The 24,667-nt window shown below is 40.5% G+C and overlaps 1 protein-coding gene across 2 annotated transcripts in view; it reads right to left on the reverse strand.

Moving 5' to 3' along the window:
* The window catches only part of Ppp4r2 (protein phosphatase 4 regulatory subunit 2), a 53,146-nt gene that overhangs the window by 22,989 nt on the left and 5,490 nt on the right, over nt 1–24,667 (reverse strand). The gene's annotated exons all lie outside the window — the stretch shown is intronic.

Consider the following 24,667-nt stretch of genomic DNA (forward strand, 5'->3'; position numbering starts at 1 on the left):
ATTTCAAAGGGGAAAGTGGGGGGGGGGCAATTTCCGTGGGATATTTTTTAATAATCATGGAAAATGCTAATAAAAACTTAAAAAAATAAAGTACAATAAAAGCCAGGTGTGGTGGCACACGCCTTTAATCCCAGCACTTGGGAGGCAGAGGTAGGAGGACCATCTGTGAGTTCAAGGCCACCCTAAGACTACATCATAGTGAATTAAAGGTCAGCCTGAGCTAACGTGAAACCCTCCCTAGAAAAAAAAAATGGATAATAGAGGGTTGGATGGGTGGCTTAATGGTGAAGGTGCTTGCCTGAAAAGCCAAAGGACCCACAGATGCACAAGGTAGCACACGTCTAGACTTCATCTGCAACGACTCAAGGCCCTGGCAAATTCGTACTCTCTCTCTCTCTCAAATAAATCAATAAATAAATATTAGGCATAATAAAGCAAAACTAAGGTCAGTTTTCATAGTGTGATGGTTATCATGTAGCCAGTGTGGTGGCACACACCTTCAATATCAGCACTCAGGAGGGCAGAGGTAGGAGGATCACTGTGAGTTCCAGGTCAGCCTGAGACTACATAGTGAAAACCAAATAATAACAGAAACAACAACATAATAAAGCAAAACTGGAGAGATGGCTCAGTGTTAAGAAGTGTGCTTGTAAAGCAGACAGCCTGGGTTCAACTCTCAGTACCCACAGAAAGGCAGATGCACAGTGTGGCATATACTTAGGGAATTCATTTGCAGCAGGCAGGAGGTCCTGGTGTTCCCACTGATAATCATTCTCATTTGCTCTATCTATCAACCCCCTTCTTTCCTTCAAAAAAGTCTATTTGTTTAAAAAGAAAAACTATTAATTTCATTGAATGTATAAAAAGTTACACTGAAATTCAACCTTTTTATCCTGGGTCTCAAGGAACAACTTTTTTTTTTTTAATCCCAGACTGGAGAGATGGCTTAGAGGTAAAGACACATGCCTAAGAATGCATGTTCCAATCTCCAGGTCCCACATAGCCAGACGCAGCAACACCAGCATGCAATGTTGCACATGTGCCCAAGGAGGTAGATGTGTATGGAATTAGTTCACAGAGACTCAAAGACCCTAGACAACCCCCCCCCTCATAAATAATAAAAACAAAATCCCCAAAACATGAAGCTCAGGGTTGAGTATCACATTTGTGGCACAATGTTGCATCTAGACACAAAAATATGCACCTGTATAACCCTCACAAGTTTCCAGCCTCTACAATGTTTGGTTAGGGTGTTTTCATCAATACATATTCCCACAGTGCAAAAAGCATGTCATTTCTAGTTTCCTTGTCACCTCCACTTCCCACCTCCCCAACCATGGGGCTAGTGTTTAGTCAGGACACACTTTAGATTTGTTTTTGTTGTTTTGGTTTGTAAGGGTAGGGTTTCACTCTAGCCCAGGCTGACCTGGAATTCACTATGTATTCTCAGGGTGGCCTTGAACTCATAGTGATCCTCCTACTTCTGCCTCCCAAGTGCTGGAATTAAAGGCATGCACCACCACACCCGGCCTCAGTTTTAATTAACCACCCTGACAAACACAGGTTGTGTGCTTTTGAAACTGGCTTTAGCCTTTCTGAATGGCTGACATTGAACAGCCTTTTCCAGCTTCAAAAAGCTAGGACAAAGCACTTTACTACTCATTTCTGCAAGAGGACAAAAGGAAGACTTTGAAAAGATGTTTGGTGACTAACCTTAAGGAACAAATCAAAATCACCATGTCACCCTCACTAAGCTGGCTATCCTGCTATCCTGGCTGGCAAGGATACAGAAACTGGAATCCATGTGCAATACAGGAGAGGTAAATCTATAGGAAACAGTATGGGCTCGGTGTGGTGGCTCACACCTTACTCCCAGCACAGACAGAGGTAGAAGGACCACCATGAGTTTGAGGCCACCTTGAGACTACTATATAGTTAATTCCAGATAAGCCTGGGCTACGTTGAAACCTACCTCAAGCCCCGCCCCCAAAATAAATTAATAATGATAAAGAAAACCGTGTGGTTTCTCAAGGAAAAAAAAAACACTTCAAATATAAAGTTGCCATGGGATAACAATAATAATTCAGCTGAAAAATATATCAAAAGACTAAAAAACCAGGATCTAAGACACTTCATATAAATGCAGTGCATAACTGAAGCTCTGCAATCACACTTCAAACATCCAAACCAGACATCCAAATTGACATTTTTCACAAATCAAAAGAATTTAAAAAAAAACCCAAACTGTCCAGCAATACAAGTTTGTACATGTGCACAAATTATTATTTATCCTTATTCCAAGGCTGGGGATAACAGCTTAAACACTAGTCAGATTTTTTAAATATTTGTGCATGCAGATGCATGGGAGGTTGTGGGCAACTACAACATCTACCTTTATCAAAGATAAGGTAGCTCAAAGGCCTGGAGCTGGCCAACTAGGCTAAACTCAATGAACAGAGCCCCTCAGTGATACACCTGTCTCTACCTACCCAGAGCTGGGATTACAAATGTGAGCCAACCACAACCAACATTTTTACAAGGGATCATGGAGTCAAGTCAAGAGTTTCCAAGGCAAGCACAGTACAGACTATGCTATCTCCCCAGAACCCGCCCCAGTTAGTTGACATCAATCAACAGGTACTTACTGAAATTCACTCCCCCATTCATTTTTCAAGTCACCTTCCTTTCCCTTCCTTTCTTTCCCTTCCACTTTCTCCTTTTTGCAGTTTCCCCTCTAGGAAGCCAAAACATCAATACCACCAATAGATAATATCCTCCTGCCAAACTCCATGTGACTTCTTTACGCATCCATAGGTCTCATGACTTCATACTAAAATGTTTCCCTCGTCAAGTGTGGTGGCACACACCTTTAATCCCAGCACTCAGGAGGCAGAGGTAGGAGAACTGCCTTGAGTTCAAGGCCACCCTGATCCAGGTCAGCCAGGGCTACAGAGAGAGCTTACCTTGAAAAACCAAAAAAAAAAAAAAAAAGCCAGTCTGTTGAACTTGCCATAAAATGTTTCCCTCACATTCTCTTAGAGGGTATTTTCCAGACTACCAGAACAAAAGAAACTCATTTTTTTTTTCTTTTCCCAGCTGGTTCTAGAACAATTTATTGGCCAGGAGCCATGACCCTACCTCGAAAAACATTAAGAACAATCTTTTTTAAAATGTTTTAGTTGTATCAATAGTACACACCCATTTAAAAAAAATCTTGCGGGCTGGAGAGATGGCTTAGCAGTTAAGTGCTTGCCTTGAAGCCTAAGGACCCCGGTTCAAGGCTCGCTTCCCCAGGTCCCACGTTAGCCAGATGCACAAGGGGGCGCACGCATCTGGAGTTCGTTTGCAGAGGCTGGAAGCCCTGGCGCGCCCATTCTCTCTCTCTCCCTCTATCTGTCTTTCTCTCTGTGTCTGTCGCTCTCAAATAAATAAATAAATAAATAAATAAATAAATAAATAAATAAATAAATAAATAAATAAAATATTTTAAAAAAAATAAATCTTGCAAAGTAAAATTTACCCACAACTGCCCACTCATTGCCAAATAACCTTTTAGTATACTGACTGCAAATGCATATTTTATTCTATTCATTTAATATTCTACTGCAATATCCTCCTTTTCCTCCACCTTATTCAGTACAGGTATTTTTCTTAGGACAAAGAGTCTTTAAAACCAGTGTTCTAATTGCATTATTGTTTGTAGCTTCTAGCTCCTTACAATTAAAAACAATTCTAGGGCTGGAGAGATGGCTTAGCAGCTACAGCACATGCTCACAGCCTAAGGACTCAGGTTCGATTCTCCAGGTCCCATTTAAGCCAGATGCATATGCTGGTGCATGCATCAGGAGCTCATTTGCAGTGGCTGGAGGCCCTGGCACGCCTATTCTCTCTCCCCTCTCTCTTAAATAAATAAATAAATCTTTAAAAAAAAAAAAAGGCAGGGCTAAAGAGATGACTTAGCAGTTAAGGCACTTGCCTGTGAAACCTAGTGAACCAAGTTCAACTCCCCAGAATCCACATGAGCCAGATGTACGTAGTGGATCATGCATATGGAGTTTCTTTGCAGTGGCTAGAGGACCTCACACCCATTCTATTCTGTCTACCTCATTCTCTCTCAAATACATAAATATTTTAATAAAAACCATTCTGTGGTAGTTAATACAATAAACTACATCGGCATTTATTTACACACAGATTTCCACAGATGTGTCTTTAGATTACTAAGGCAAATGTACGGTGTGTGTGTGTAATTGAAAAATACTTGTGTTCAAAACCTTCCTCCCAAAGATGAAGTTAAGATTTCCTTTGGTGTCCATTTGAGTATTATTTTTCAAAAACTGTCAGTTTTATAGTACAGCAATACCTTAATGTATATTCCATTACTAGTGAAGCTGAAGGTGTCTGTGTTTATTAACTACCTTTACTTTTTTTTTTTTTTTTTTTTTGGCGCTCAAGAGTAAAACCAGAACATGTATAGCCTGGCATGGTGGTGCATGCCTTTAATCCCAGCACTCGGGAGGCACAGGTAGGAGAATCAACGTGAGTTTGAGGCCACCCTTAGAGTACATAGTTAATTCCAGGTCAGCATGGACTAGAGTGAGACCATACCTTGAAAAAGGGGAAAAAAAAAAAAAAACCCAGGGCATGTACTAGGGCAACAGACTACCTATGCAGCCCAAAAGACTCTGTATGTGTGCGCACCCACATGTATGTGGATGTTTCTTCTCCTTGCTGGGATAAAGCACCCAAGCAAAAATAGTTGATAGGAATAAAGTATTTTGGCTTAGTCTCAAAAGGAAGCTGTAAGATGCCACAGGAAAGCATGGCATGAGTACAGTCTGCACATTACTTCTGCCACAATAGTGGGAAACAGCAGCAGGCTGACATAGAATTCACTATGTAGTCAGGCTTGTACTTGAATTCAGTGATCTTCCTACCTCTGCCTCCCAAGTGCTGGGATTAAAGTGCACCACTACCCCTCCCCACCAGTGATCAAGCATTCAGAACAAACACTGAGTTTATAGGGGACATCTGATTCAAACTGTGACAGGGAGAGAAGGGGGGAGAGAGACAGGAAGGAGGGAAGGGTTGAATGGTTGAAGGGGGAGAGAATGTGTGTGCACATACGTGTGCAAAAAGGTCTTCTGCAATTCCTCACCTTGGTTTTCTTTTTTTTGGTTTTTTGAGGTAGGGTCTCACTCTGGCTCAGGCTGACCTGGAATTCACTATGTAGTCTCAGGGTGGCCTTGAACTCTCGGCGATCCTCCTACCTCTGCCTCCCGAGTGCTGGGATTAAAGGCGTGCGCCATCACGCCCAGCCTCACCTTGGTTTTTTAACAACTCTGGCACTAGAGAACTGATGTTTTCAGCCAGATCATTCTCTTTCATGGAAGGATACCCTTTACTGTATTGACATACAATAGATACATGTCTGGCCTCTACCTACTAGATGTTTCTAGCATACCCACCCATATCCCTTGTGACAACCATAGATATCCTAATGCCAAATATTACCATGCAGGCAAAAACTACCTCCAGTTAAGTAAGGACAACTATAGTATCCTCACACCTTGTTGTGTGTCCTGTTGTTCTCTTGTGGTGGCATACAAAAAAAGTGTCACCCAAGTATAAATATAACCTTTAAGTGTCTCATTTGGTATTACTTCAAGCATAAAAATTATTTTTGATAAATCCCACAAATGATGCTACATTTCTGATCATCCTTTTTTTTGAAATTACCTTCTATGTTATACATCACCTTACCCAGAAACTTGTAATGACAATATATCTTCTTCAAAGCAATAAGTCTCACCACAAATACTGCCACTGAATGTAAACTTTCAGTTTAGAAAGCTACATGAAAGTATCTCATCAGATAGAAAAGCTTCAGAAGGTTAGCACACTCTTAGTGCTGATCTGAACAGCTCATCCGAACTTGGGTTCTTCTCTTGGCAAGCTGAATATTCATTAGTGTCTAATATGTCTAGATTCAAGTTCCTATCTAGCTACACTTCCTTACCACCCTACACCAATTAAAGTAGTCCAAGAAATTGTATGTTCTGGTTAACTCAACCTATGATTAACTCAATGTTTAGCCTTTGAGCCCCGAATGACATTTCCGTAAGTCGACTAAGACATCAACACAGAGCAGAGCCCTCTCTTCCATAAGCAGCTGAACTAAGCCAAGGTTCGTCACTTAATGGCATGGGTCAGGCTGAAGGAATTCAATTCCAAGGCACTGGGGTTTCCAATCAGGGACAGCTTTGATAGCTGAAGTAAACTTGCTTTTAGGCTTAGGGGAAAAAAAAAAAACCATCAATCCTTCACCACCATTGTTGTTTACATTTCCTATACAATCCAAATGACAGCAAGCCCAAGTTGTCATCAGCATGAATTTGTTCATTCCTTATCCCTGGCAATTTGCCAGAGCCTAATAGTCCCAGCACCCTTTTCCTCTTACAACAAAATCAACAGCAGTTAAAAAGTCCCGAGGAGTAGGAAGTAGTGGCTAGGTGGTAGTGGCACTGTGGTCCCAAACACTAGGAAGGATAAGTCAGAAGGAAGCCAGGTATTTGAGATCAGCCTATCTCAAAATAAAAAAATCCTAAAGTTTCTTGAAGAAGTGGAAGAAATTCTTGCTTCATGACTGACAAAATTCATTTAATAAGAGCCACGTGGGCATTACACAAGAGGAAAAGGTCACTGCAGAGATCAGTGCTGGAACAAGAACCTACTGAAAAAAGTGTGTGTGGGGGGGGTGTGACAGAATTAGGTTGGGATTTTAAACTGGCCTCCATAGGATAAATATAGAAAAGAGTGAAGAAGTAGAGTAAAGCTACAAAAATCAATTTAAACAAAACAAAAAATGAGTTTCTCAAGCTCAGCATTTGGAATCACAGAATTCTATATTTTGGCAGTGTGTCCAGTGATGCCAGTAGTAAAGCGCAAACCTATGTGTAACAACTAAGCATGTCTTCAGACATGGCCAGATGAGTTCTGGTAGAAACTCCTCCCAGGTAAGGGTAAGGGAATTACAATATGAAATACCTTAGCTAAGGACTGCAAAACTTCCCAGAAATGAGACAGGGAGAGCCAGAATTGCAAAATCAAAACATGACATAATTTGAGCCAGTCATGGTGGTGCATGCCTTTAATCCCAACACTGGGGAGGATGAGGCAGGAGGATCCCTTTGAGTTCCATACCAGACTGGACAAGACCCTATACCTCAACCCCCACAAATAAAAAAAAAAATCACATAAATATTAAAAAAGAAATAGCATGTATAAATGCATTAATATGAATTTTTAAAAAGGAGAGATTAGTCAAAAAATTAAAAAATGCAGATAGTTCGCTTAGAGATATTAAGCATTAAAATTTAGTTCATAATCACCCCTGGCTATACAGAAAAATATACTGTTGAAATCTGATCTAGAATTTTTCTTGGATGCAGTCTTCTCTAACACAATGGAAGACTAAGATAAAGTGCTTTTCTTTGCTGACCCAGAAACCAACTACTGTGGCAAGAGAAACAATTAGTTTAGTTTTAATTTAAGGAGAATCATATATACATATGTAAATGATTTAAACCTTTAAAATTTTGTAACTGAGATATAAACTGAGCTGGCATAGCCACAGTGTATGTACTTAGCAAACAGATTTCACCCTGGAATACTGAAATTAAAGGTTAAGATCCAAAGTGCCTTTAACAGTATTTGTATTATTGGCTAGTAACATTGCTATTATTTTATGGCATTCTGTATACAGATTATTTTTTATTGGTACTATGAAATATTTCCCACAGTTATGTACTACTTCAAAATGACCAATCAAATTAGTATGCAAGTATCTGGAGAGCATTTTCCTGTATTATGCACTCAGAAAAAAAGTAAATAAAATAAAAAATACACCAAAAGCAAAAAGACCTAGAGCAACTTGCAATTTGGTCCAAAGACTGAGCATGTGAAAATGTATGTATCAGCATTATGAAGTAAACAGCATGTCCTGGCCATTTCCATTGACTCATGATGAAAAATAAGAATAAAATAAAGTACTTCTTAAAAACAAAACAGGGCTCAGTAGTTAAATGCACATGCTTGCAAAGCCTGACAGCCTGAGTCTGATTCTCCAATATCCACATAAAGCTAGATACAAAGTGTTGCATGTGTCTGGAATTTATTTGCAGTGGCAGTATGCACTAATTCCTCCCCTCCCTCCACCACCTCAAAAAAATCCATTTAAAAAGTTTTTAAAGGGCTGGAGAGATGGCCTAGTGGTTAAGGCGCTTGCCTGAAAAGCTGAAGGACCCAGGTTCAATTCTCTAGTACACATGTAAGCCAGATGCACAAAGTGGTACATGCATCTAGAGTTTGCTTGCAGTGGCTAGAGGCCCTAGCATGCTCATTCTCTCTCTAAATAAGTAAATAAATACAAAATCCTACATCAGTTTGATTGCCATGAATAGTTCACTTGCACAATGCAGAAGCTTCATCATTAGGCATGGACTCCTGGGAAGGAAAAGCAGAGGAGCCATCTCTACAGCAATATCCACAACATCTAGAGATAAAATACCCATACCACATAGCCATCAATGAATGACTACCAGCTTCCAAACACAAAGAGACAGACCTGTATCAAGACACAGCATGGTACCTTGAATCCAGCTGTATCTTGAGCTCAAAAAGAACCTACAATATTTCTGATGTCCTAAGCCTTCAGACTTACGAAAATGTCATTAAAGAGTAATGGAAAGATGCCTTTAAAACTTACAATGAATATGATGGAGAATGGAATTTCAAAGGGGAAAGTGTGGGGGGGGAATTAGCATGGGATATTTTTTATAATCATGGAAAATGCTAATAAAAATTAAAAATAAAAAAAATAAAAGAATCTGAGGAAATTCTATTTTGCTGAAAGATGAAGAAAAGTGCTGAAGAGTAGAAAGCATGCACAATTTTCCTCTTGCTTCTGGCCTGCCCTGTCCTTTTACATGGCTTATTTGAGAAACCTTACTACTAGAAACACAGTGAGGGACAAGTGTATCAATGAAAAGGTGACACAGTATGATATTTTTTTTCCAAATCAAGGAGTTGTATGGCCTTGGCTTACATTTTTTTAATGCCTCAGTTTCCTTCTCTGAATAAGTATAGACATAGTTGTGTCTTACTCAGAGTGTGCCAAGTATCTCACATTGTGTGTCCTTAAGTCTTCTTAGTAGTCTTAGAAACTAGGTACAGTGGAGAGAATGCCGTACAAAGAGGTTGTATATTACCTTTGACATCAAATGAGTGGCTAAGCTAGGACTAAACCAGACTCACTAGACCTGATAGCCTGTTCCGATCTGTTGTAGTCTGGTTCACACTGCTGGTAGGAATCACCCAACCAAGAACAGCTTCTGGGAAAAAAGAGATTTATTTTGGCTTACAGGCTCAAGGGGAAGCTCCACGATGGCAGTGGATAATGATGGTATGAGCAGAGGGTGGACATCAACCCCTGGCCAACAAAAGGTGGACAATAGTACTAGGAAAGTGTGCCAAACACTGGCATGGGGAAACACCCATAAGCCCGCCCCCAATAATACACTCCCTCCAGGAGGCATTAATTCCCAAATATCCATTAGCTACATTCAGAACACCTAAGTTTATGGGGGACACCTGAACCAAATGACCACACTATCCCACCACACTACAGGTCTCAATAGTGCTGCCTACCTGCTGGTGCTTTGAGGAACTGTGATTGAGCATGCACTTTGTAAAGTTCTCATACAGGAGGCAGTTAAAAAATGTTAGCTTCAGGCTATAGAGATGGCTTGATGGCTAAAGGTGCTTGTTTGCAAAGTCTGATCCCCTGGGTTTAATTCCCAGTACTCACATAAAGTTGGACACACTGACTTTTGCATGTGTCTAGGGTTCATTTGTAGGTGCAGGAAGCTCTTGTGTACCCATGCTCAATCATTCACTCTTGCACAAATAAATATAAAACACCACCACCAAAAAAAAAAAAAAAAAAAAAAAGACTTGCAATGATTTTCAACCTAGAGCTACACAACCAAACTAACCATCAAGTAGATAGGTGGCACAAAAACATCTCCAGGCACTGAATGTAGAAGGGGTTTTTACAGCATCGCCTTCCCTCATTCCTACAAAGCAATCAGATAAATCAAAACAAGAGAATAACATAGCATCTAGAAAACTAAGATAAATAAAAGTGCTAATTTTAGAATTATGAAGGGAGCTTATTTAAAAAAATATTTTGAAGCCGGGCATGGTGGTGCACAACTTTAATCCCAGCACTTGGAGGCAGAGGTAGGAGAATTTCTATGAGTTCGAGGTCACCTTGGGATTCCATAGTGAATTCCAGGTCAGCCTGGGCTAGAGAGACCCTGCATTGAAAAACTAATATATATCTCTGTGTGTGTGTGTGTGTGTGTGTGTGTGTGTGTGTGTGTTTAGCAAGAGAGAGAGACACACACACAGATGAAGACAGAAAGTAAGTATGGATGCACAAAGGACTCTTGGCAAGATAAACAAAGTCCAGAAGCATATGCCACCTTGTGCATCTGGTTTCATGTAGGTACTGGGGAATAGAATCTGAGCAGCCAGGGTTTGCAAGCAAGCGCCTTTAACCAATGCACCATCTATCTCCCAGTCCCCAAATTCCACTATGATATAATTTAAAAATCCTTCTACATACAAACATACTTTTTTAGAGGGTGAGGTAGTTTCAAATTAAGAGTTTTACTCAAGCCCAGGCTGACCTGGAATTTACTATGTAGTCTCAGGCTGGCCTTCAATTCAGGCAATCTGCCTCCTAAGTGCCACTATGCCTGGTCATGGATTTAAGATAAGCCAAATGCACAAAGTGGAACATGCAACTGGAATTTGTTGGCTGAGGCTGGAAGCCCCACTGAACCCATTCTCTTTCTTCTCTCTCTGCTTGCACATGTAGAAATTATATTTAAAGTGTTCCTGCAGAGATATATTTGTATGTGCATGCATGATACAGGGTTTGACTATATGGCCCATGCTGATCTGAAACAAAACATCTAACCTCCTACCTGAACCTCTTGACTGGTAAGATTACAGGTGTTAGCTATCACAGTGGCTCAAAAGCTCTTTAAAATGTGAGACTGACAGAAGACGTATTACATGGTGAGGAGACATGAACAGGACATTATGACACATAAACAGGGATTTGGGAATTAGTCCTCTGTATGTTGGAAGCCAATTTAAAACAACAGCATCTGCAGAGACAATGCATATACTGAATGTTGCCCAATCAAGATTTCAGTAATTATACTGGATAAATTAGGAGAGATGGGAAGGATACCTTTATGTATAGAGGGGAGACAAATATAAGAACCAAATTTTGACTCTTATTTCAGTTGATAAAATTTTATAGAAAAATGAAATCTCCTGTATTGCTTACCTTCAAACTTTAGTTAATTGTAATTTTACAGTTCTCTCTCTCTCCCTTTTTTGGTTTTTCAAGGTAGGATTTCACTCTAGCCCAGGCTGACCTGGAATTCATTATGTAGTCTCAGGGTAGCCTCGAACTGACAGCAATCCTCCTACCTCTGCCTCCGAGTGCTGGGACTAAAGGTATGTGCCACCACGCCTAGCTAATTTTACAGTGCTTGATGAGCTGGTTATGATAATACACTCCCAAAACTCTGACTCTACCAAGACCCATAATGGATTCACCCCAACACCTTTTATTCTGACTCCAACTTACATGCTCTCTTCTTTCATTATAAAACCTGAGTTAGGGCTGGAGAGATGGCTTAGTGGTTAAGCGCTTGCCTGTGAAGCCTAATGACCCCGGATCGAGGCTCGGTTCCCCAGGTCCCACGTTAGCCAGATGCACAAGGGGGCGCACGCGTCTGGAGTTCGTTTGCAGAGGCTGGAAGCCCTCGCGCGCCCATTCTCTCTCTCTCCCTCTTTTTCTCTCTGTGTCTGTCGCTCTCAAATAAATAAATTAAAAATTAAAAATAAATAAATAAATAAATAAAAATGCCCAAAAAAAGTTCATTTAAAAAAAAAACCTGAGTTATAATAATTTAAAAGCTACAATTACTCCCTAGCAAAAAGTAATCCCTATCAAAGCACTTGAAAAAGAACCTTAAGTAAAATGAAGCCTCTAATAAGTCTTTGGGATAAAAACAAGGTTAGAAGGGTTGAAGAGATAGCTTAACTGGTCAAGTGCTTGCCACACAAACATGCATTCAAACACACAAATAAAGAAGGAAAGTTTTCGGAAAATTCTATGTACTTCCAACGTTATTTTCTGATCTGTCCTAAACCTACCACTGGGGTGCTACACTGTGTGTGTGTGTACACAAGACCATACACAGCACATGTGTGATTAGAAGCTTAAAGGTCCAAATCACTGTGGGGACAGCATGCCTGCAGGAGCTGGAAAACCTGTTCAAAGTCAGCCCATCATAAGGAAAGCAGAGAGCAATGAATGCTGGTGCTCAGCCAGCTCTCTCCTTTTCATACAGTCCAAGACCCCAGCCTACTGAATAGATGCACCCAGTTAAGTTGGGTCTTCCCACCTCAATTCAATTAATGCAACCAAGATAATCCCTCACACATATCCAAAGCATTATCCCTCACAGGTGACTCTAAATCCTCTCAAATTGACAACCAATATAAACCATCACACCTTTTCTTATTTTATTTGGACTTAAGTAAACCAAACTCAGTTGTGCTACAAGGAAGCAAAAAATTAATCCTAGGTTGGAGATGGCTCAGTGGTAAAAAGGTACTTCCCTAGTTCAATTCCCCAGTACCCAGGTAAAGCCAGATGCACAAAGTGGCACATATGCCTGGCATGAAGTGGCAGAAGGCTGGCACACATATACTCTCCATCTGCTTCTTTGTCTCTCAAATAAATAAAAATATTAGGAAAAAATGTATTTATATTTTAAAAAGCCAAATATTATTTTGGGATAAAAAGCTGCAATCTTTAGTTTCTATGAGAACTCCTAAGATTGCAGTATATGTGTACTGTCTCTTTTTATTGTACCAATTACAACTATTTCCTATTTTAATGTTTAAAATTATGTGAGACTAGTATATTAATTCAATTCTAAGTGGACACTCTCAAATGATTTAAACATCAAGCCTAGCAAATTACGCAATACTTCAAGGTTCACCAAGGTATTCAGGAAAATTTGGGTTTTAATGTAGTGTTCTGTGTATAACTCACCAAAATTTAAAAGGTGCTCTATGTTGTTATACATACTTCAAGAAGGTTATCACTATTTACCCTTGACTAGACTTTGGTGAATTTCATCTTTTTCAAACACCCTAGGGTCACCAAAGTATATGAATGCTGCTATATTCGGCTCATAATTCTATTGTCCTGCATTAGAAATTAGGTCCAAACTAAGAAATACATTTATGAATTTGTTTATAGTCTAAAGTTTTCATTTAAGTAAGGTATGTCTTCATAATGAAGACATCTAAAATAAAAGTAAATTCCTTAACAAGTAACAAATTGAGAAAAAAATTAAACTACTAATGGTGAAACTTTGTGATTCAAAACAAAAACATTCATATTGAAGACCAGCAGGCAAAGTGTATCTAAATTATGGTTTTAAAAAGACACATTTCCTCGGGGGAGGGAGTCTGTCTAATTTTTTTTCAGTTTTTTTTTTTTTTTTTTTTTTTTGAGGCAGGCTGAACTGGAGGCCACTTTGTAAACCCTAAGCTGGCCTTGAATGGTGTGATTAAAGGCATGCTTCACCATATCCAGCTCCATTGGCTTTTTCTTTTACATGTAGGGTCTCACTCTAGCCCAAGCCAACCTTGAACTCACAGCAATCCTTCAACCTCTGCTTCCCCTCCTGAATGCTTGTATTAAAGGCATGAGCACCTGGCTCCATTGCTTTGTTTTTTCTTTCAAGCGTATTATACTTGAAAAATGCAAATTCCTTCGGGTTGGACACAGATGGCTTAGCAGTTAAGGTGCTTGCTTGCAAAGCCCAAGGTCCCAGGTTCAAGCCCTCAGGACCCACATAAGCCAGACACACAATATGGTGCATGAATCTGGAGTTTGTTTGCAGTGGCTGAAGACCCTAGCATGCTCATTCTATCTGCCTCTCTCAAGCAATTAAGATAAATGTTTGTGTTTTTTTAAGTGAATTCCTAGTCTTCTTTAGCTTCCTTGGAAACTTTTTTTAAAAACCTAGTTTCATTTATTTAACTCACTGCACATGAATATTAAATACAAAGTATAGAGGAAAGAGATTCAAAACTCATCAAAGTGCTACAAGTAACAGTGTTCAGCACTAAAGGAGACATCTCTGTTACACCCACAAAGGTTCAGAGAACACTGAAGAAAAACTGATACAAAGAATGAAGAGCCAAAGAAAGGGAGGAGTGCTTACAATACTTCTTCCAGACACAAAGTGGCCATGGTTTCATGGCCTCACAGCTGCTGACGCTACTACCCAAGACCTGCAAATAGGAGGGAAAAAATGGTGACATAAAAACAGATGAGACTGGTTGGAAAGGGGGATTCAGGAGGGGAAGATAGAAGGTGGTAGATAGGGACTATAAGCATGATATAATTGTCTATTATGTATGGAAGTTGTCAATAAAACAAAATTATAGCATATGACAGCAGCAGCTTACATATGAAGAGGTTCCATGGAATGACTGACCCACACCACCTGTATTTTTTTTTAATTTTTTATTGATTTATTTGAGAGCGACAGACACAGAGAGAAAGACAGATAGAGGGAGAGAGAGAGAATGGGCGCGCCAGGGCTTCCAGCCTCTGCAAACAAACTCCAGACGCGTACGCCCCCTTGTGCATCTGGCTAACGTGGGACCTGGGGAACCGAGCCTCGAACCGGAGTCCTTAGGCTTCACAGGCAAGCACTTAACCGCTAAGCCATCTCTCCAGCCCCACCACCTGTATTTTTGTAAGTATCATCTATACTGTTCATGGGTAATAGCCATCAACTAACCATTTTCTCAGAAAACTACTTCATGAGAATTAACATCCAAGGTGATGAAACAGCACTTATCACTGGCAAAGCAGAGCACCACAGAATCATTCTGTGAACTGCAATGTGGGAAAGTTACAAATGGTGACAAAGGGGCTACACTAAGAATTTTACACACCATGACAGTATCTGACTCACTAAAAGGACAATGTTATGAGACACAATAATACTAAGTAGCAAACAATATGCTAAACAATAGAGACAACAAAGGAAACAAAGCAGCTATTATGGAAGTCTTACCTGCCTAGAACCATCCCGGCCTCCATCTGTATACCTGGCTGTCCCACTGTTTGTGTATTTTATCAAAATGTTTCAACAGATGCATGAAAATATACTGGCATGGCTTTGGCAGACCACTTAAACCTGTAATTTCAACCTAAGCCACAATTATAAAGTGTGTGAAATAAATGTACATGGGAAGGGTATTCATGTTAATCTAGTTTTCTAACTTTCTCTTTCAAAATTCTATTTAAAACACTAAAACATATGTAATTTAGATAAGTAAATACTTCTTATGACTCGTATTCTAGAATCTCAAATTCTTCCTTCTTTACATAATTTCAGTAAAGATGAAAAATACCTGCTACACTTGGTGGCACAGGCCTATAATCCAAGCACTAGGAAGGCTGAGACATCATGATTACAAGTTCTGTCTAGGGTTATAGAGTAAGTTCAAGGCCAACCTGGGCAACTAAGACTATCAAAATAAAAAGTAAAAGGTGGTTGGGGACATAACTTGGACAAAACATTTTAAATGCCAGTTTATTAGCCTTTTAACTATTGAGTGTTATCTGCCAACCTCATTATTCTTATAACCAAGGGAGTAAAGGAGCCTTGATTCCTCATTTCCTTAATTAGACTAGCCTCTGTTTCCTTTAGCCACATACCTAACCTAAAATCTGAACTTTGACCACTGGTCACCAGGCAGCTAGCTGTGCATTACAGGTCACCCGATTTGCTGACACACCAATGGTTGCAGCACTGCCAGCCATTTCTCCATGCTTATACGAGGACAGAAAGAGAGCTAGCTACCCCACTTGCTGGACAGCCTTCCTGTTACCTAGACAGGATTGGACAGGAGTCTAGAAAGAAAAGAGAAATTAAAAAAAAAAAAAAATCTATTCTTTCAGTTATCTTCCAGATTGAAGCACATGTTGAAACCCTTGTCAGCCTTTACTACACTATCTTTATTTCAGTGATCATAGTACCAAAATATAAGATACCTTTTCAGGCCAGGGTTGTCCCACACAGCATAAAAGAAACAAAGCAGCATGTTTGGCCTCTAGTAAGGATGGTAGTACCATCTCCCCAACCCAAGTACATCTGCAGACCTTGCCATCCCTGATGGAGAACCACTGCTATAAAGGGCAAAAAGTGAGCAAGAACATTACAGAATTAATCTCATACATGGGACCAGGGATAGGGATCAGTGGATAAAGATCTGGCAATGTAAATATGAGAACCAGAGACTGATTCCCAGCACCCATGTAAATAAATACTATGGGTGTGTAAGCATGTTTGTGGGCACACATGTATGCATATGCATGGAGCAATACTCTACCTCAAAAAACCAAAAAAAAAAAAAAAAAAAAAAACGACTACATACTGAGTACCCTCAGTATGTAAATGTCTTGTCATGCAAGCATGGGAGCCCAAGTTCAGACCCCAAGGACCCTTATAAAAGCTGGGTGTAAGCCGGGCGTGGTGGCGCATGCCTTTAATCCTAGCACTGGGGAGGCAGAGGTAGGAGGCCACCTTGAGACTCCATAGAAATTCCAGAAAAAAAAAAACAAAAGAAACAAAAAATCTTAGAAATAAAAGCTGGGTGTGGTGGCACACACCTGTAACCCCAGCACACCCAGGAGCCAGAGACCCAGTTCCTGTTGCTCAGTGGTCTGCTAAGCAATCTGTGTACTTCAGGGTTAGTAAGAGATCCTATCTCAAAGAGCAAGTTGGAGAGCAACTGAGGACACCTGATTTTGACCTCTGGTCTCCTGAAATTCACTATGTAGTCTCAGGGCAGCCTAGAACTCACAGTGATCCTCCACCACGTCTGGCTCAAATTAATTTTAAAACAGGGAACAAGAGGGCCAGGCACACCTTTAATCCCAGCACTTGGGAGGCAGAGAGGTAGGTGGATCATTTTGAGTTCAAGGCCACCCTGAGACCACATAGTGAATTCCAAGTCAGCCTGGGCTACTGAGACCCTACCTCGACAAACCGAAAAAAAAGGGGGGGGGGGCAAGGACTGGAGAGATAGCTCAGTGATTAAAAGCACTTTTCTGAAGTCTGACTGACTAGCTTCAACTCAACAGCACCCATGTAAAGTCAGATGCACAAAGAGGTACATGCGTCTGGAGGTTGTTTGCAGGAGGAGGCCCTAGTGTGCCCAATGTGTTCATTCATTCATTCTCTCCTTGCAAATAATTAATTTAAAAAAATAGAAGTAAGCTGGGTGTGGTGGCACACATTTTTATTCGCAGCACTCAAGAGGCAGAGGGACAGCTAGGCATGGTGGTGCACGCCTTTAATCCCAGCACTTGGGAGGCAGAGGTAGGAGAACAGCTGTGAGTTCAAGGCCACCCTGAGACTTAAGAGTAAATTCCAGGTCGGCCTGGGCTAGAGTGAAACCTTACCTCTAAAAACTAAAAAAAAAAGGGCTGGAGAGATGGCTTAGCGGTTAAGCGCTTGCCTGTGAAGCCTAAGGACCCCGGTTCGAGGCTCCGTTCCCCAGGTCCCACGTTAGCCAGATGCACAAGGGGGCGCACGCGTCTGGAGTTCGTTTGCAGTGGCTGGAAGCCCTGGCGCGCCCATCCTCTCTCTCTCCCTCTATCTGTCTTTCTCCCTGTGTCTGTCACTCTCAAATAAATAAATAAAAAATGAACAAAAAAAAATTTAAAAAAAAAAATAAAAACCAAAAAAAAAAAAAGCAGAGGTAGAAAGATTGCTCTGAGATCAAGGCCACCATCAGACTACATAGAGCATTCCAGGACTAGAGTTAGACCCTACAGGAAAGGAAAAGAGGGGGAGGGAGGGAGGGAGGAGAGGAGAAAGAGGGAGGAAGAAAACAAATTTAAAATATTTTTTAAAAAAGAATAAATACTGTGCATTCCACTTGTCACAGCCCTGGCAGCACCCTGATTTGAAATTTAATTTTAAAATATTTAAAAAACATGGAGCAATAGTAAGTCAATTTTTTGTCTTCAGCCTTCCCATGGACATCATAACCTTTCTGAGACCCCAGAGTGCTCTCGTTTTAAGTCACCCAAGAGAAGAATACAGACTTCTTCCCTCATATTTTAACTGGCTTCATGTGGCCAGAACTATACTTTAAAGACAAGGACAAAATTTCAAATATAGCCATAAAAACAAATAACTTGCTCATATTTTTTATTTGAAGGCTATTTTGCTAGTAAATACAACTACTTATCTTTGGAATGCCTTTGAAAAGAAATATCACCCTTCCATTACAGTCACAAACATTCTGTATGTAGGTACTGCTGGAGATCAAAGCCAAATCCCTGCACAGGCTCAATCACTGAGCTGTATCTCCAGCCCTGGTTTTGTTGTTTGTTTTGAGACAAGGTCTCACTATGTTGCTAGCCCAAGCTTGCCTTGTACTTGTGATCCTTCCACCTCAGCTCAAAGCATCACCACATCTGGCCAAGAGCTTCCTTTGCATACACTTGCTGACTAGGCCATGCTAAGTACAAAAGAGCACTTCACTCAGTGGTGATTCCATCAGACTGCTTTATTTTGAATCAATAAGTCTAGTCTGGGGGGCTGGAGAGACTGCTAAGTGGTTAAGGCACTTGTCTGCAATGCCTAATGGCCCAAGTTCAATTCACCAGTACCCATGTAAAATGAGATACACAAATTGGTGCATAAATTTGGATGGAGTCTGACTGCAGCAGCTAGAGGCCCTGATGTACCCTTTCTTTCTCTCCATTCCCTTCCCCTCCCCTCCTATTCTCTCTCTCCTTTCAAATAAATAATCTAGATTAGAAAGCTGCTGGTCAAGGGACAGTCCAGTGAAGAGGAACATGTTCTAGAGATCAATTATGCAAAACAGTGGTTATAGTTAATAACACTAATTTATTACTGAAAATTGCTCAGAGTAGATTTTAAGTGTTTCTACCACAGAAAAGAGAGGCAATGTAGGTTAATGAGGGTGATTTAGTCATTTCATATTTTAAAATGTGTTATACATGATATAAATTTTGCCAATTAATTTTTTTTTAAATTGGGGGCTGAAGAGATGGCTTAGCAGTTAAGGCACTTGCCTGCAAAGCCAAAAGACCCAGGTCAATAACCAGTACGCACGTAAACCAGACACACTATGTGGCACATGTGTCTGGAGTTCGTTTGCAGCGGCTGGAGGCCCTGGTTTAGCTATTTTCTTTCTCTCCCCCACCTCCCTCTCAAATAAATAAATAAAAATAAAAAACAATTTGAAGCTAGGTGTGGTGGCCACACCTTTAATCCCAGCATTTGGCAGGCAAAGCAGGTGGGTTGCTGTGAGTTCAAGGCCACCAAAGACTACATAGTGAATTCCAGATTAACCTGAGCTACATAGCAAAACCCTACCAAGTAAAACCAAACAACGAAACAATTTTGAGCTGACAAAAAACAAAGAGCAGCACATGAAATCAGGATAATCAAATTGTTAATAGAAGTTCTTTTAGGAATTCCAACAAATAATAAATGGAATGACAGATACAAAATACCATCATTGTAAGAGCTTCAACAAAACAAAGGACTTAAGCACTTAATGATTTTAACAAACTAACCCATGTTCAACTCCCCAGCACCCAGGGAATTGGCACATGAAGCTGTGATCCTAATATGTGCCCACAACAATGGTTGGCAAAGGAGAACACAATGCTTGCAGGTCAACTAGAATGGAGTTCCTCTACAGCATCAGAAAGTGAACAGCAGTCATCTCAGGGTTGTTCTCTGACCTCAACATGCATGAGCCCTTAACATACATGCATATACCTAAGTAAATAAATATAAAAAATAACTTTTTTCCCAGACTGGGCATGGTGGCACACACCTTTAATGCTAGCACTTGGGAAGCAGAGGGCCTACAAAGTGAGTTCCTGGTCAGCCTGGGCTAGAGCAAGACCCTACCTCAAAAAAAAAAAAAAAAGAAAGAAAGAAAGAAAGAAAGAAAGAAAGAAAGAAAGAAAGAAAGAAAGAAAGAAAGAAAGAAAATAGTAGTAAGTTTTTTTTTGAGGTAAGGTCTCACTCTAGCCCAGGCTGATGTGGAATTCACTATGTAATCTCAGGATGGCCTCCAACTCATGGTGATCCTCCTGCTACTGCCTCCAGAGTGCTGGGACTAAAGGCGCGCAGCACCACACCCAGCCAGTAATAATTTTAATAAGATTTTTAAAACCCTAAGGGCTAAAGGTATAGCTCAGCATTATAGCACTTGCTCAGCTACAAACTACAAAAAATAAGTTCCCTCTACTGTGCACAATTTTTTTGTTTCTTTCTTGTTTCTACTGTGCACATTTTTGAAGAGACACCTTACTATATGTCACAGTCAGTTCCACATTGTTGGGATGAGCATTCAAACCACACACAGGTTATGGGAGGAAGGGATTTGTCTCAAGCATACAGATCCAGAGGAAGTCCCATCAATCACAGAAGAAGCTGGCCCTTTCACCAATCCAGAGAGAAATTGCCAATCAGCCAGCACCACAAACAAGCACACACCAACACCAGCAAAACACCTTTGGACTAGATCTAAGTTTCTACCCCCAGTGAAATTCCTGCAGCCAGACAGCTAGAGACCCAAGTTACAAGTTTAATATTACAAAAAAAAACAAAACATGAATCCGGGAGTAACAATGCACACACCCTAATCTCAGCACTCTGGAGGCAGAGAAGGAGGATCGCCTAAATTTGAGGCCACCCTGAGACTACCTAGTGAATTCTAGGTCAGCCTGGGCTGGAGTGAAACCCTACCTCAAAAAAAACAAACAAAAAAGCCAATTTGAGTTGATGGGGCCATACATTTTCAAACTATCACACTATAGTTTAAAGAGTCACCTTACCCTCGTCAGAGGTCCACAAAAGTACAAAAACTATAAAAATATCTATAGTTGACAAGATGAGCAAGAGTGCTGCTTCCATGGTGAGCCTGACAACCTGCACCAGGGTGATGGAGACAGACACTGATGATACTCAAAAGTTATCAAAACAGAAATCCAGAAGGTGCTGAGAGCTCAACACTAAAGCAGATTTAAAACACATCCACCATGGCTCAGGGAATTTTGTGGGAAGAGGGGGCAGAAAGAATCTAAGAGCCACAAGGTGTGCCTCCAGCCACAATGACTGACTGCTGCTCTCACAACTCCTAACCCACAACCCCATGGTGAATACTAGCAAGCCAACTGAGAGCCCTCCTTAGTAGAATGGGGACAGGGAGGAAGAAAATGATAGTACCAACACATGATATGTGTATTCATAGTTTCTACTTAATAAAAAAAAATTAAAACTGGAAAAAAAGTGTCTGTAAAACCTCACTTCCCTCAAATTTCCAATACTTCTATGGAATATACTTTCTCCAATTTCATTATCTATAAATAGGATTATTATCACCTAGCTCCTAAAATTGTTTGAAGGATATCTTTGGTTAACTGAGAATAACAATCTAAGGCAAATATATTAAAGGGAATGCTAGATTGATACACTTCAAACTAAAATACCTGTATCAATCTAATCATATTCATTCATTCACTCACTCTCTCTCTGCATGCAAATAAGTGAAATATTTAAAAAAAATACTTAAAAGACCACAGCCCTATAATTTATAGGAATTTGTAAGAAACAGGAAAATACAATGAACTACATATCCCAGAAAGCCTAATTCAGATGTGGTTTTAATAAGGAAAAAAAGGTAGCTTAACGTATGCTGGAGATATAGCTACATGGTAGATTGCTGAGAGAAAAAAAAATCAAGAATAGAAACCTTAAGCAAAGAAAACCAAAGGCTAGCTAGTCATAGGTATAAAGAAGCCTAATGTAGGACCTATCATTGAGCCTAAACAGAAATCATGTTAACTTGTTGGCATGTTTTTGTTCTTAAGACCTCATCTCAGGGACTGGGGGATAAGCTCAGTAGTAATCATGATTAGCATGCACAGGCCCACCCCTCAGCATCCCCAAACACTTTTATTTCAGTAAGCTGCAAAAGTGGCATTAAATATTACTTTTACTATTACTTTTTTTTTGGGGGGGGGGTTCAAGGTAGAGAATCATTCTAGCCCAGACTGACTTAGAACTCAGGCTGGCTTCAAACTCAAAGTGATCCTCCTACCTCTGCCTCACCCTACTGTGCCCAGCTACTATTAAAAAAAAAAACAAAAAAAAAACTAGTATATAAACAAACGGAGGGATCTAGGATTTGTTGAACATGTGCACATCACAGTACTGGGTAAATGTTGTCACTCAGATTTTCAACTCATGAACTCATGAGCTCATAAAAGAAGGCTTAGTTAACTGGTTTTATCGTGGGCATTCAAACAGATAAGGCAGGCAGTTATCAGGAGTGTCTAAGGCAGATTCAAGATTATAAACACAACATTAAAAGCGGCACAGGCTGGCATGTAGGAAAGGATACTCCTGGTAGATCCACACAACCATCTGGAATTTGGGACAGCATGCAGATCTTCTGGGCCTTATTCAAGGGAGGATGGTGATGGGTTAAAGAGAAGCTGAAGATCACAATGCTTTGTGGACCACTAGCCTAGCCTTCAGGTTATGCCACGGTGTCATTGTTAAGCTGTCTCCCAAGCCACAGGAGGGTGCTTACATTGCCTCCCAGATGGTAAAGACAGTGACAGAGATTAATCTACCTTCTGGGATCCATGGCTGGGAGTGCCGCATACTATAGCTTCTAGAAGCAAATATTGACTCAGCAATGGCAAATCTGAACTTCAGAAGAACACATCTTAGTACCAGCTACTTGTGAGCATGGTTTATCACTACAAAGGCAAAGAGCTGTCCATAACACCAGGCCCATTTGTAAATGGACTAAAATAGGCCCAGGCTTCTACTACAGACAGTAAAGGGAATCCTATCTTTGAAGCCACTTTCTCTGTAGGTTCTAACTATGTGTATGCTTATAGGGTCATAGGCTGACTACCCTATAACCTAGACATTATACAGGCCTATGATCTGCCTATGGTGCCATCTACCAAGCACCTACAGAGGCACCTGCTCAGAAGGTACACTCATGTTCTACCACATGTGAGGATGGCCAGATCCCAGTGATAATATAGCCAAATTGTATGACAGGTATAATAGATCTACCCCTTGAAGGAGGATGGATGTGGCTGCTTGCATTTTGTGGGAGTTTAAATGGATGGCTTCTAATGCATTCAGGAGTTTATTAAAGCTTGTAACTTATATCTCCAGCTGTCTGGCTGGAGGTGGTGTCACTGTGATTGGATCTTATGGTCCAGCTTTATGGTGTGTTAGGAGAATTTACCTGTGCAAGTGGGGCCCGCTTCTTTGGCCATTATGGAATTTCCCCTGGATCTGTAAGCTTCAAATAAATTCCCTTCCTCCCATAACTGTGTCTGGTCTGGAGGTTCATCCTAGCACATGAGGCTGACTACTTCAGAATTGGTACCAGGAATGTGGTAGAGTTGCTGCGATGAACTTAATAATGAAGACTTTGGTCTTTTGGAAGTTATGTGCTAGAGGAATGGGAAACTTGGTGCTTGCAACTAAAGACACCTTCTGGAGCGGTAAGCCAAGTATTATGGACTATTCTGAAGACAGTTTGAAAATGCTAAATGCAGACAGAATTGTATTTCAAGGCTTGGCTTGTAACTTTCCAAGAGGAAGGAAAGACAGCAAAAAACTTTGTTGGAACTGAACTACTGGCACAAAGGCTGTGTACTGCTGCCCATGAACAGAGAGGTTGATCATCAAGGTTAAATTTGTAATGGACTGATGTACTTGGCTAAAGATATGGGACCAAAAAGTTGAAGATTTAAAACTGGAGAAACTCAAGTTTAAATTTTACTGGCACAGAGACTGGTCTTAGGTTACTGAAGCTGCTATTGTCAAACATTAACAACCTTAAGGAAGAGGGCCCAACTGCTTACACTGAAACAATAAAAAAGGGTTGGAGAGATAGCTTAGTGGTTAAGGCACTTACCACCTGTGAAGCCTAGGGACCCAGGTTTGAGTCCCCAGTACCCATGTAAGCCAGATACACAAGGTGGCACATGTGTCTGGAGTTCATTTGCAGAGGCCCTAATATGCCCATTTCTCCCTCTTTTCCTCCCTCCCTCTCTCAGGCACAAATAAGTATTTAAAAATTAAAAAGGTTGCCTAAGGTTGATTTCACCCCCAGAAAGACTAAATGGTAGAAATACAAGCTCTTTTGAGGAGATCAGAAAAGAAGAAACACGTTTGTTTGCAGTGGCTACAGGACCTGGCGCATCCACTCCCTCTCTTCGGTCCCCCCCCCATAAATAAATAAAGTGTTTTTTTAAAAATTTTTTTTTGTCATTTTTATTTCTTTATTTGAGAGTGACACAGAGAGGGAGACAAAGAGACAGATAGAGGGAATGGGTGCGCCAGGGCTTCCAGCCACTGCAAACAACTCCAGACATATGTGCCCC

The sequence above is a fragment of the Jaculus jaculus genome, chromosome 14 (genome assembly GCF_020740685.1).
Source record: "Jaculus jaculus isolate mJacJac1 chromosome 14, mJacJac1.mat.Y.cur, whole genome shotgun sequence".
In the NCBI taxonomy this organism is placed as follows: Eukaryota; Metazoa; Chordata; class Mammalia; order Rodentia; family Dipodidae; genus Jaculus; species Jaculus jaculus.